General features: G+C 43.3%; 1 protein-coding gene across 1 annotated transcript in view; it reads right to left on the bottom strand.

Moving 5' to 3' along the window:
• Ptprt (protein tyrosine phosphatase receptor type T) overlaps positions 1-11,247 on the bottom strand; it is an 835,658-nt gene that overhangs the window by 109,234 nt on the left and 715,177 nt on the right. The gene's annotated exons all lie outside the window — the stretch shown is intronic.

Here is an 11,247-nt window from a genome sequence, read left to right as displayed (position 1 = left end):
TAGAATAAGGTTGTCCTCCTGGGTGCTACATCCTTAAAGAAAATAAATTCTCCCCCTTCCTGGAAGCTATCAGTTACTAACAGTTTCTCAGTAGAGGTGGGGCTTGATAACTACCTCCCCCCCAATATGCTGGGATTTCTTTTTGGCTTGAGCTTGTGCAGGTCTTGTGCATGTTGTCACAATCTGTGTGAGTTCATTCATGCAGCTGCCCTGCCATGTCTTTTAGTCATCCACTGCCTCTGCCTCCATAATCTTTTGGTTTACTCTTCTGCGATGATCCCCGAGTCTTGAAAGGGGGTGGAGTGCGTGCTTTATAGATGTCCCATTTAAGGCTGAACATTTTATAGTCTCTTATTCCCTGCATTTTGACCAGTTGTGGGTCTCTGTGTTAATTGGCAAGTTATTGGGGCCAAGAACCCGTGGCTAGATAGGTCATAGGCTCTAGGGGGCAACCTGCTGCTAAAGGGGATAGTATTAAAGCAACTCCTAATGATTTATTGTTATACCTATAGATTAGTACATGTCTCAAGCCTCACCAGAGAAGCTGCTTTATACAGTAGATGGCAATTAACACCATTGATTGTTTTCCCTCCTGTATGCATATGCTATTTCTCTTGTAGAGAAATGGAGTCTGCCCTTCAAGTCTCTTCAAGTTAAGTTGGCCTGTGACTTCTCCCAATGATGAGAGGCAGCAGACTTGATTCTGGCACATAGACCTCATTTTTAAAGATAATTGGCATTCTTCCTGACTTTCCTGAAATACACTCGCTGGGGGAAGTTGGCAGTGATAGAAGACATCTGATTGCTCCGAACCTTCCTGCTATAAGAAAGTCCATCAAATGCATAGGGAAAGAACAATATTAGCTTGCTCCAGATGTTTGAGTTATTTCAGCCCAGGAATCAGACATGCAAACAACAGAGCCATTTGGCCATTTCATCCCCAGCAGATGCTACCTGAGAAAGAACTGAAGTGCAAAAACTACGGCCCAAAGGGAACTGTCATAGCCATTTCCAGCCACTCAGGACATCCAGAGTTATCAGGAAGAGGCAAACATTCTTTGTACTTAAACTCCTGGCCCACCAAACTGTGAACAAAACACAGTGCCTGCTGTTTTTCATGCCATTAAATTCTGACATGGTAAATAAAGAGTGGCCACTTGCCTCTCCTTTTCTGCCTTGACTGACTTAAAATGGCCACCTTGACATTTGTTTCTATAAAATCTAATCCTTCCACCATGCTATCCATAACCAAAGGAACCTCTTCATATTTCCTGCAAGTACACATCTCACCCAGATATCTAATCTCAACTAGAAATCTCTCTCATTAATTCAAAAAACCAACATGGCCCAAATGCCTTCCGTTTTAACTTGTAAGTTTTACTAATTATAGAAAGCCTGTGGCTTTCAGAGCAAGTGAAGTGCATGGACCTGACCTGTGTAACAGATACTCATCATCAACAGTACCCCCTCAGATAAGACATATCTCCATGTGTACATGTGCAGCCAATCAGAGAGGTGAGGACCAAATCTGCTGTAACAAATGTTGCTTTGCTATTCCTCTTGCCTTCTCTACTTGGCAGAACCAGGTAGCAGCCAAACTGAGATGTGCCTATCTGTATGGCTCTTAAGACCTCTCATTTATTCCCCTTAATGCTCAAGGGATTGGAGTGGTGATTACATCCCCAGCCTGTGCAATGACTAAGTTTCAAAGGCTCATTTGAATAACAACTCCCAGAATTTAAAAAAAAAAACATAAAAATGAATATGTAAAAACGCCTTGAGTATTAGAGTGCTGAGGTTGCTGAGAAAAGAACCCCAAGGGGCTAAGATCTGGGTGACACCTGACTGGCAAAGGTACATCCTTTGATTCCTTTATCCACCTGGATCCACTTACAGATGTTGAAAATCGTACAGCTGCATGTGGTGCCATCTATGCCAAACATTCCTTTTAGGTTTCTGAGCACATAGTGTTTCTCTACCTAATTCTTATCTATCTATCCATCCACTTGTTATAAAGAGTTTGGAGTATGTCTTCTGTGACAGACACTGTGCTGCATGCTGAGAATAGGGGAGCAATAAACCATAAATGCTTTTCCCCATCTTGAAACTTTCATAAAATAGATCTTAGACAAATGTGACTGAAACTGCAGTTAGCCTTGAGGGTAAAAATGGGAAAACACAACACAGTGATACTACTGATAAAAGCAAACGAGTTGGATAAAGGGATAAGATTTTTATGGAAAACCAACAGTACATGAGTTGAGAGCTAAAATCATCAATTAGGGGCTAGAACTTGTTTTTTTCTGATGGGAGTAAACATTTTAGGTTTTGAGCATCAAGTGATTAACTATTGGCAACTAATTAACTACATTATCATAAGCACAAAAGCAGCCATAGAGACATGCAAACCGAAATGACTATGTTCTAATAAAACTTTATTTATATTAATAACTATCTTGCACTAGATTTGGCCTGTAAGCTATAGCTATCCCACCACAGTCTAGACAGAGAAACGACATAGATAAAATCCTGTGAGAGAAGACAGAACAGCTGAAGTTCACAGAAAAGGGCAAAAGGTGTGACAGCCTAAGAGATGTGAATAGTTCAAGATTTCAGGATGTTGCCTTTGGTTCTTATCCTAATATTTAGCTTAAAAGTATATCCCTGGCTATTATAAAAAAAATAGAGAAAGACATAGCTAGATAAGGGGATTATTATATATTGTTATTATGTATTATTTATGGACTATGATCTTTTATTGAAGTAAGAGATGATGATGATGATGATGATGATGATGATGATGATGATGATGACGATGACTTGGGCAGAGATGAAGGGAGCCAGCAGATATGCTGAAAAATATAAATGGCTTCTTTATATATTGAAAGTTCAGAATAAGTTGTCTTTTTAAAATTTGGTTTCATTTTAGTTTTTGAGTAAGAATTTGTGTAGGTCACACAAGTCTCAATTTGCTATATAGGTGAGGCTAGTCTTGAACTTTTGATCCTCTACCCTCACTTTCCCAGTGCTGGGCTTACTGGTATGTGCCACCATATCTGGGAGGTCAGGATAAAGGAGAAAATATGAGAGTATAACTAACACTAAAAACCTTTCAAAGAAGTCATTTGGAATCTTATTGCTGTAGAATACACACACCCACACATGCGTGTGTGCGCACACACACTTACACTCAAATATCAAAAAACTTCAAATAAAGTTACCCTATAACAGGTTACATTGACCCTACCAGATACCACATGCTAACAAATAAAAAAGCCTAATGCCATGAATGGTTTGCTGGCCAGTGAGAGCTCACAAACCCTCAGTTATTTGCAGGTTGCTGTAAATGGTTTTAGTTACCCTGCAGAACTTGACGACAAGAACCTAGCACTGAAGACACTACACACTTGAGTAATAGAATGTGGAAACCTCAAGCTGGCACTGACACAGAAGCTTCCTTCCTACTGGATAGTTTGTGTAGTGTCAGGAAGGTGCTATGCACACTGCCAGAGTATAGTAATTACCAGTATTAACCAGCTGTGAACTCTGTGCGTTGCAGTAATTACTCTCCTGGCAAGACATGCTGACTTGTGCAATAGTGGCACAGATGTCATGAGAGTAAGTAACCACTCTCTGATTGACTTAAGGTCCACTTCATTAGCTTAAACTCATTTGTGTCGCTGCTATCAGGGCCAGGACCCTATGGTCAGACAAGGCCTATGAGCTAGGGGGGAACCTCTCACTATTATTCCACTAAGTAGTTATAAGATTAAACTATATTCTGATAACTAACAATCTCACCCATTGCTTAGTGCATCTCTCAACTTTTATCAGAGGTGATTAATACGGAGACCCACAACTGGTTACGGTGCAAAGGATGAAAGACTGTAGAATGCTCGTGTCTAAATTGGACATCTATAGCACATTGCCTCGTTCCAAGCCCCAGAGATCATTGCAGAAGAGGGGGTGGGAGATTAAGAGTCAGAGGCATTTTGAGCCTCAGTTTCTCTATTTATTTATGGCAGAGTCTTCAATCACCTTGTGTATAAATGGAAGATATAGTCAGCATTTCTGTCCCTGGGCCATTTTCTGATGGATTTCAGGATCTCAGATTCAGCTGGGTACCTGATACCTCTGCAGTGACTCACTAACACCACAAACCTAAAGGCTGAGATTTAAGCACCCCATACCCAAACCAACCCAAAATCTGCCTTAAATATGCCCTGTTTTTGGCCTGATCATCTCAGCAGCATCAACAGCCACTTGGAGTGAGAACAAAACAGGAAGGATGAGCTTCAGGATTGAGACCAATGTATTTGTGGCTAGAGTTGAGATTAAAAAGAGGGTAAGATGCTCAATCTTCATTCAGAAAGGCAAATGGGATGGGCATTGGAAGAGGAAGAAAACAGGGAAGAGGACAGGAGCCTACCAAAGAGGGCCGCCTCTGAAAGACTCTACCCAGCAGGGCATCAAAGCAGATGCTGAGGCTCATTGCAAACTTTAGGCAGAGTATAGAGAATCTTATGAAAGGTGGGGGAGATAGAAAGACCTGGAGGGGTCAGGAGCTCCACAAGCAGAGCAACAGAACCAAAATCCTGGGCACAAGGGTCTTTTTCTGAGACTGATACTCCAAACAAGGACCATGCATGGAGATAACCTAAAACCCCTACACAGATGTAGCCCATGGCAGCTCAGTGTCCAAGTGGGTTCCCTAGTAATGAGAACAGGGGCTGTCTCTTTGTTCATCTCCCCTTGAGGGGGGAGCAGCCTTATCAGGCCACAGAGGAAGACAATGCAGACAGTCTTAATGAGACCTGATAGGCTAGGGTCAGATGGAAGGGGAGGAGGACCTCCCCTATCAGTAGACTGTGAGAGAGGCATAGGAGAAGAAAAGGGAGGGACGGTGGGATTGTGAAGGGGTGAGGGAGGGAGCTACAGCTGAGGTACAAAGTGAATAAACTGTAATCAATACAAAAATAAATACATTTTTTAAAAGAGCACCCAATAAGGAAGAAAGAGAGAAAATGGCTGTAGAGAAAAGTGAGAAAGAAGGAGAGTAGGAAAGCCAAGTACAGAAATTGTTACTAGATGGGCGGGGGCTGCTGACAGGCCAATCCCATAAGCCCCTGCTTCAAACCCAGGTTTGCTTTTTTTGGGACCTATATGACCTTGAGCAAGTAAGCTACATCAACTCTGAGCCTCAGTTTCTTTAACCTGCACCACACAACTGCTTCCAATATTACATGAAATGAGGCATTTAAAGCTCTTTGGCCAGCAGTTACTCACAAAATGTAAGCTAGTAGAATTATCCATGTTTTTTTTTTTTTTTTTTTTTTTTTTTTTTTTAAAAAAAAAAAAACTTATCCAGGCTACAGCTTTGATCTGAGGAGATTTAAAAAAAAAATAGTCTCCAAGACTTGGTTTATTCTGCTACCTAGCAACTACATATTTACATTTCCAGCATCTTTTCTTTATCCCTGATTACTGTAAGAAGCACCTTCTAAGTGCCCTGTTATAATTCAGGACCACCTGTGAAGTATGCAGGACTATTCTATTTAATTCTGGAGATGTAGTGGCCTCGCATAAATTGTCAGCAGCACCTTCAGCTTTGTTGCTTCACTGAAGTCCCTTTTAGAAGGTGTTGGGAGGGAATGGCTGTGCCAGCTTACAATGACAGTAGAGGTCTGTCGATGATAAAATGTTGTTACCACTACTGCCATGGAAAGATGAAGCAAATGGGACTCAAGATTCAGCACAAAGCAAGGACACCTTGGGTTATTCAGCCTTCTGAAGGGTTAACCTCCTCAGAATGTGCATTTAACTTGGCCACAGAATGTGCATTTAGCTTGGCCTCAGTAAGTGCCAACTAGCAGTCCAGTCCCATATATGACCATATGCTTTTAGCAGAGTGCACTGGACTCTGAGTCTGTGATGCTCCAGAAACATCCAAGTTGTACCTTTCACCTGGGATATGTCCTCTCTTTCATAGCCTTTAAATGAGCAGTTGCTAACTCAGTTAGGCAGAGTTAATTACCTGCTGAGACTCTGATTGGCATTCCTGGGACACTATGCGTGCCTTTCCTCTATCACTTACCATATTTATTGAAACCAATCCACTTACAAGTCTCCTCATGGACGAGACTAATATCCTTGAAGGCAGAGACCGTGTCTTATTTATCTTTACAATCCCTATAATATTTCCCTTATAGTCGGCATTCAATGAATATTTAAAGGAACACCTCAGCTACTCCCATAACGAGGAGATGAAAAGGATAATTCAATTTTGGAAGGTTCTATTTGTGCAGAAATCAGATTGGGAGCAGGGGGATGTATGTGGAAATTATGAGAAGACAAACCACTAATGGCTATACAGTATACACAGCATCTCACTTTTCTGAAGGAAACTATGGAACAAGAGCTAGAATGGACGCAGACCCAAACTACTCCTGATTCCACAGGTGACTTAATGAGTGATCTTTAGAAATTCCTCCAGGACTAAATTCCTCACCTGTGGTAAGAGAAGACTGGATCAAACATTATCTCAGTCGCTTCTAAATTTTTACTGTTTATTGCGTTACATTCATTTTTATTCCAAATTATTCTGAACAACTTGTCACAATCTAACTCCTTAGTGTTTGGGACAAACAATTTGTTCACTTTTTAATGGGCTACTTATATCCCCATTTCTCTCTTCCAAAGAGCAAACAATTCCACCCAACTCTGGATTTCCAGGCATTTAATAAGCCTGCCCTTTATCTGTCAGTCAAGTGGATGATTGCAAAATATTCAATAATCTCTGTAAAATATTCAATAAAACTGGAGGTGGCAAGCTTGTAACATTCAATTCTTCTCCCAGATTCAATTTAATCCCAGAGCAACCAGAAAAGATAATTGTTCCCGCAAACAGAATCTTTGCACTTCTCTTTTTGCATTCCTCTGCATGAGGAGGCTCAGTTGAGCTCTTGGCTTTTGCTGTGTGACTCATCATTGCTTCAGCTTGGAAATTTCCACTCCTTCTGTCCTGACTCTTACTTAGGTTTTCTGCTGTTCAGGTAAACAGAGAGGAAAATCCACATGGTCGAGACTGAACCCTTGGCAGGTGGATCCTTAGTTGTACTGACACATACTAACTGCCTTCAGGTCAAATGCCCATGCCAGCAAAGTCCTCTTAAAACAACCACTGCAGGAAAGGGAGTGCTCCTACCCAGAGAGCCTACAACTTTGCTAATATCAGAGACAACTTGGCAAATGAAGCATAGGAGCTTTGCTGTCTGGCAGACCTTAGTTTTGCCTTGAGCTGGCGATTTTTAAACTTGAACATCATTTGGATCACCTGGACGGCATGTTGAACATATTTATCTTTAGGCACCACCCACCCTGATGGCGCTCATTTGGAGGCAGGGATTTGGGACACACTGTTTTAAATGGGTGACTCAACATTTGTGGACCTGAATTTCTCTTCTTTATGAACTTATAAATAAAGAAAAATATCTCACACAAAACTAACCAGACCCAAAGTCTACCACAGCTCAGTGGACTTTTATACAGTTAGAATAGGCCTGAGTTCCTTTGTCTATTAAATGGCTATAATAATACCTATCTTCGGTTTTGGCTGTGGGCACAGAGGTGTCAGACAGACCTAGGTTTTGGGTCTAACTCTGCCATTTAAACCTCTGAAGCTTTAGGAGCTCTATTTATTTCTATTTTTTAAGACTTGGTTTTTCTCATCCTTAAACCATCAGTTTATAACATTTATTTAATCTTCTCAATAGGCTAGTGATGCTAATAAATATGCTATTATTTAGTATTCTGCATTGAGATGAGCATATCACTAATTATTTTATGTGTGAGTATTTTACCTACATGCATATACATGCACTGTCGGTGTGTCTGGTGCCCAAGGAGGCTGGAAGAAGGTACCGGGTCTCATGGAACTGGATGGTTGTGATGGCTGTGAGCCACCATGTGGGTATTGGGAACTGAACCCAGGTCCTCTGCAAGAGCAGCAAGTATTTTTAACCTCTAAGCCATCTCTCCTGCCACAACATCATTACTTCTTGAACAAGGATAATAATTACCATAAATAGAAACAATAATTTCCCCTTTTGGGGACTCCATACCTGAAAGAGTAAATGATGTTACTGGCTTTCACAGTCAGAAGTAACATACCTTGGTGGGCTTGGCATAGAAGAGACATCAAGTTCTTTTCCCAATTGGGTAAATGAAAGTCATTTTTCACATAGGCTGGATATGCCAGCCCTGGCTGGAACCATAGTATCTACAGTAGGTAGTCATGTGACAAGATTCTTGGACATTAATTCAGATCATGAAGCATGTATTCTGAATGCTAGTTTGGAATCCAGAGTGAGAGAGATGACAGCTGTCTGAAGTCCCAGCCTACAGTGCAGAGTCATGGTTATCTTGGTAAATCTTACTCCACACGTATGGGTCAAACAGACAGAAAGGCCAGCTGTTTTGAGCAGATTGAAAACAAGATGTTTATTCTGCTGAAGCTTGATGACCGAAGTGCAACTGTTTAGCTTGTAAGACCGATCTAGGAATCTAAGTGCACTCCGTCTAACAGTTAAATAAATGGGGTAGGGCTGGGTGCCACAGGAAGAGAAAGATGGATTCCATTACCCTATCCAACACCAGAGGGCAGGCAAAGCCAGCCCTGGGCTACTTCCTGGTACGTAAGTGAAAAAAAAAAAAGAAGGAAAGAAATGTTGAAATTATAGTGACAAATTTCAGGTTCATAGAAGATGAAATTCGCTCTGCGACAAGTATAAGGATCTGGAATTAGAGAAATCTTAGTATGAATCCCAATCCATCATTTGTTCATTGATTGATTCTTTCATGTAAATACATTGTCAGTGAGAATCTGACAGGCCAGAGACTTGAGCAGTGGCCAGATTGTGTTCTTATAAGAAACCACAGATGACCGAGGAATCATGCTTAGGATTTAAGCTACCTTAATAGCAATAAAGATGCTATTTATAACATCAGGGTAACAATTCTACCTAGTCATACTACTTGGGGACTAGATACAATATATGAAAGTATTCAGCAAAAGAACAGACCCAAAGATCATCATAAGTGAGGTATCCCAGAAGCAGAAAGACACAATAATATATACTCACTTATAACTGGATATTAGACATATTATATAGGATAAACATACTGAAATCTGTACACCTAAAGAAGCTAAGCAAGAAGGAGGACCCTGGGTAAGAAGATCAATCCTCACCCAGAAAGACAAATGGGATGGACATTGGAAAAAGGAGAAAACAGGACAGGAGCCTACCACAGAGGGCCTCTGAAAGACTCTACCCAGTAGGGTATCAAAGCAGATGCTGAGACTCATAACCAAACTTTGGGCAGAGTGTAGGGAATCTTATGAAAGAAGGGGGAGATAGTAAGACCTTGAGGGGTCAGGACCTCCACAAGGAGAACAAAAAAATCTGGGCACAGGGGTCTTTTTCTGAGACTGATACTCTAACCAAGGATCATTCATGGATATAACCTCGAACCCTTGCTCAGATGTAGCCCATGGCACCTCAGTATCCAGGAGGGTTTCCTAGTAAGGGGAACAGGGACTGTTTGTGACATTAACTCAGTGGCTGGCTCTTTGATCACCTCCACTTGAGGGGGTAGCAGCCTTACCAGGCCACAGGGGAGAACAATGTAGCCAGTCCTAATGAGACCTGATAAGCTAGGGTCAATTGGAAGGGGAAGAGGACCTCCCCTATCCGTGGACTTGGAGAGGGGAATGGGAGGAATTGAGGGAGGGAGGTTGGGATTGGAAGGGAATGAGAGAGGAGGCTACAGCTGGGATACAAAGTGAATAAACTGTAATTAATTTAAAAATAAAAACTTAGGAGGCGGGGCAAGATGGCAGCGCCGGGAAGACTCTCATTCTGAGGAGCAGCACAGCAGGATTGGCACAGTGACCAGCAATCAGAACTCGCGGCCATAAAACACAAGTGGTTGTGTTTCTCAGGTGAGAGGATACCCCACGGTGGGGGATTCGATCAGCTTTAACTCACCCGGCAAAACCGCGGAAGAGATCCCCGTTCCGCCAGGCGCTTGGTCGCCAGCCCAGAGCTACCCGCCAGCGCGATCTGGTCACGGTCCCAGACTGAACTGTGGGCCCACAACACCATAGACTGGATCTCCCAGTCGAGAGATAACCCCACGGAGCAGGAAACAATTGGGACCGACCCCAGGTTACCCAGACATCCCCTGGAAAAGACTCAGGTTCCGCGGGTGCCCCAGGAGCCAGCCCCAACCCAGAGCCGGGAGGGACAAAGGCGCCTGCCTGCACAGAGCCCTGCCTGCATGTGTGATTCGCCGCCTCAGATAGAACTGTGGGCACCAGGGCAACAGGGCACCAGACTGCGTGTCTCTGGCAGGAGGAAACCCCCAGCGGAGGGGGTCAGCAGCTCTAACGCTTAGGACACCCAGCACCAAAACACTTCCTGGACTCACGCAGACTCTAGTGCAGGCAGAAGCGCTGTGCTCTGCCGCCATTGTTGCGTTCCCCTGAGGCACTGGGACACACAGCTGCATCCTCGGACCTGCAGGAGTCGAAGAGCCATTACAGCAGCCCTCAGATACTGTACCAGGGATCGGCCAGTCGTCCCTGGCTGGACTGCCAAAACTGTAGGAATCCCTGATCCTTCAGGGGGGCTGCACCCACAGCGTCTGGACCAGAGCAGTGCCTGTAGCCGCCATCCCAGACAGAGACACACAGCTTCTGGTCCAGAGTGAGGCACCCAGCCTCCAGACCAGAACAGTGCCCCCAGGCGCCAAATCAACCTAGGTGCACATTCTCCAGGTCCAGAGCAGAGCAATCAGCCTTTGGCCCAGAGACTTGCTGAGTGCACCTCCCACTTTCTCAGACAGAACTGTGCGCCCCAGGATAACAGACTGAGTTTCCCTGTTGGGAGAAAACCCCATAGCTAGGGAATCAGCAGTTTCTTCAAGAGGACTGTACATGGAAATTTAGTGAGCAGCAGCACACTAAATTTATAACAAGAAACCCAGCAGTGGGGCAGCTGTCTTGAGAAATTTTATGGGTAAGAGGAGATCCCCCCCTGCCTAACATAGACCACAGCTACTACTCAGGGCTATAAACCTGAGGTGAGCAGTGGCATCTCCGGAGAAACACTGGCCATACAGTGACCATAACCAAAAAGCAGAGAAGGACTCCTTCAGGAAAAATCATCTTCCGGCCAAGGGGATACT

This window comes from Psammomys obesus, unplaced genomic scaffold (genome assembly GCF_907164565.1).
Source record: "Psammomys obesus unplaced genomic scaffold, mPsaObe1.curated_primary_1811, whole genome shotgun sequence".
Lineage (NCBI taxonomy): Eukaryota > Metazoa > Chordata > Mammalia > Rodentia > Muridae > Psammomys > Psammomys obesus.
The sequence above is the reverse complement of the archived record's forward strand: the minus strand, read 5'-3'. Positions and strand labels throughout refer to the sequence as shown.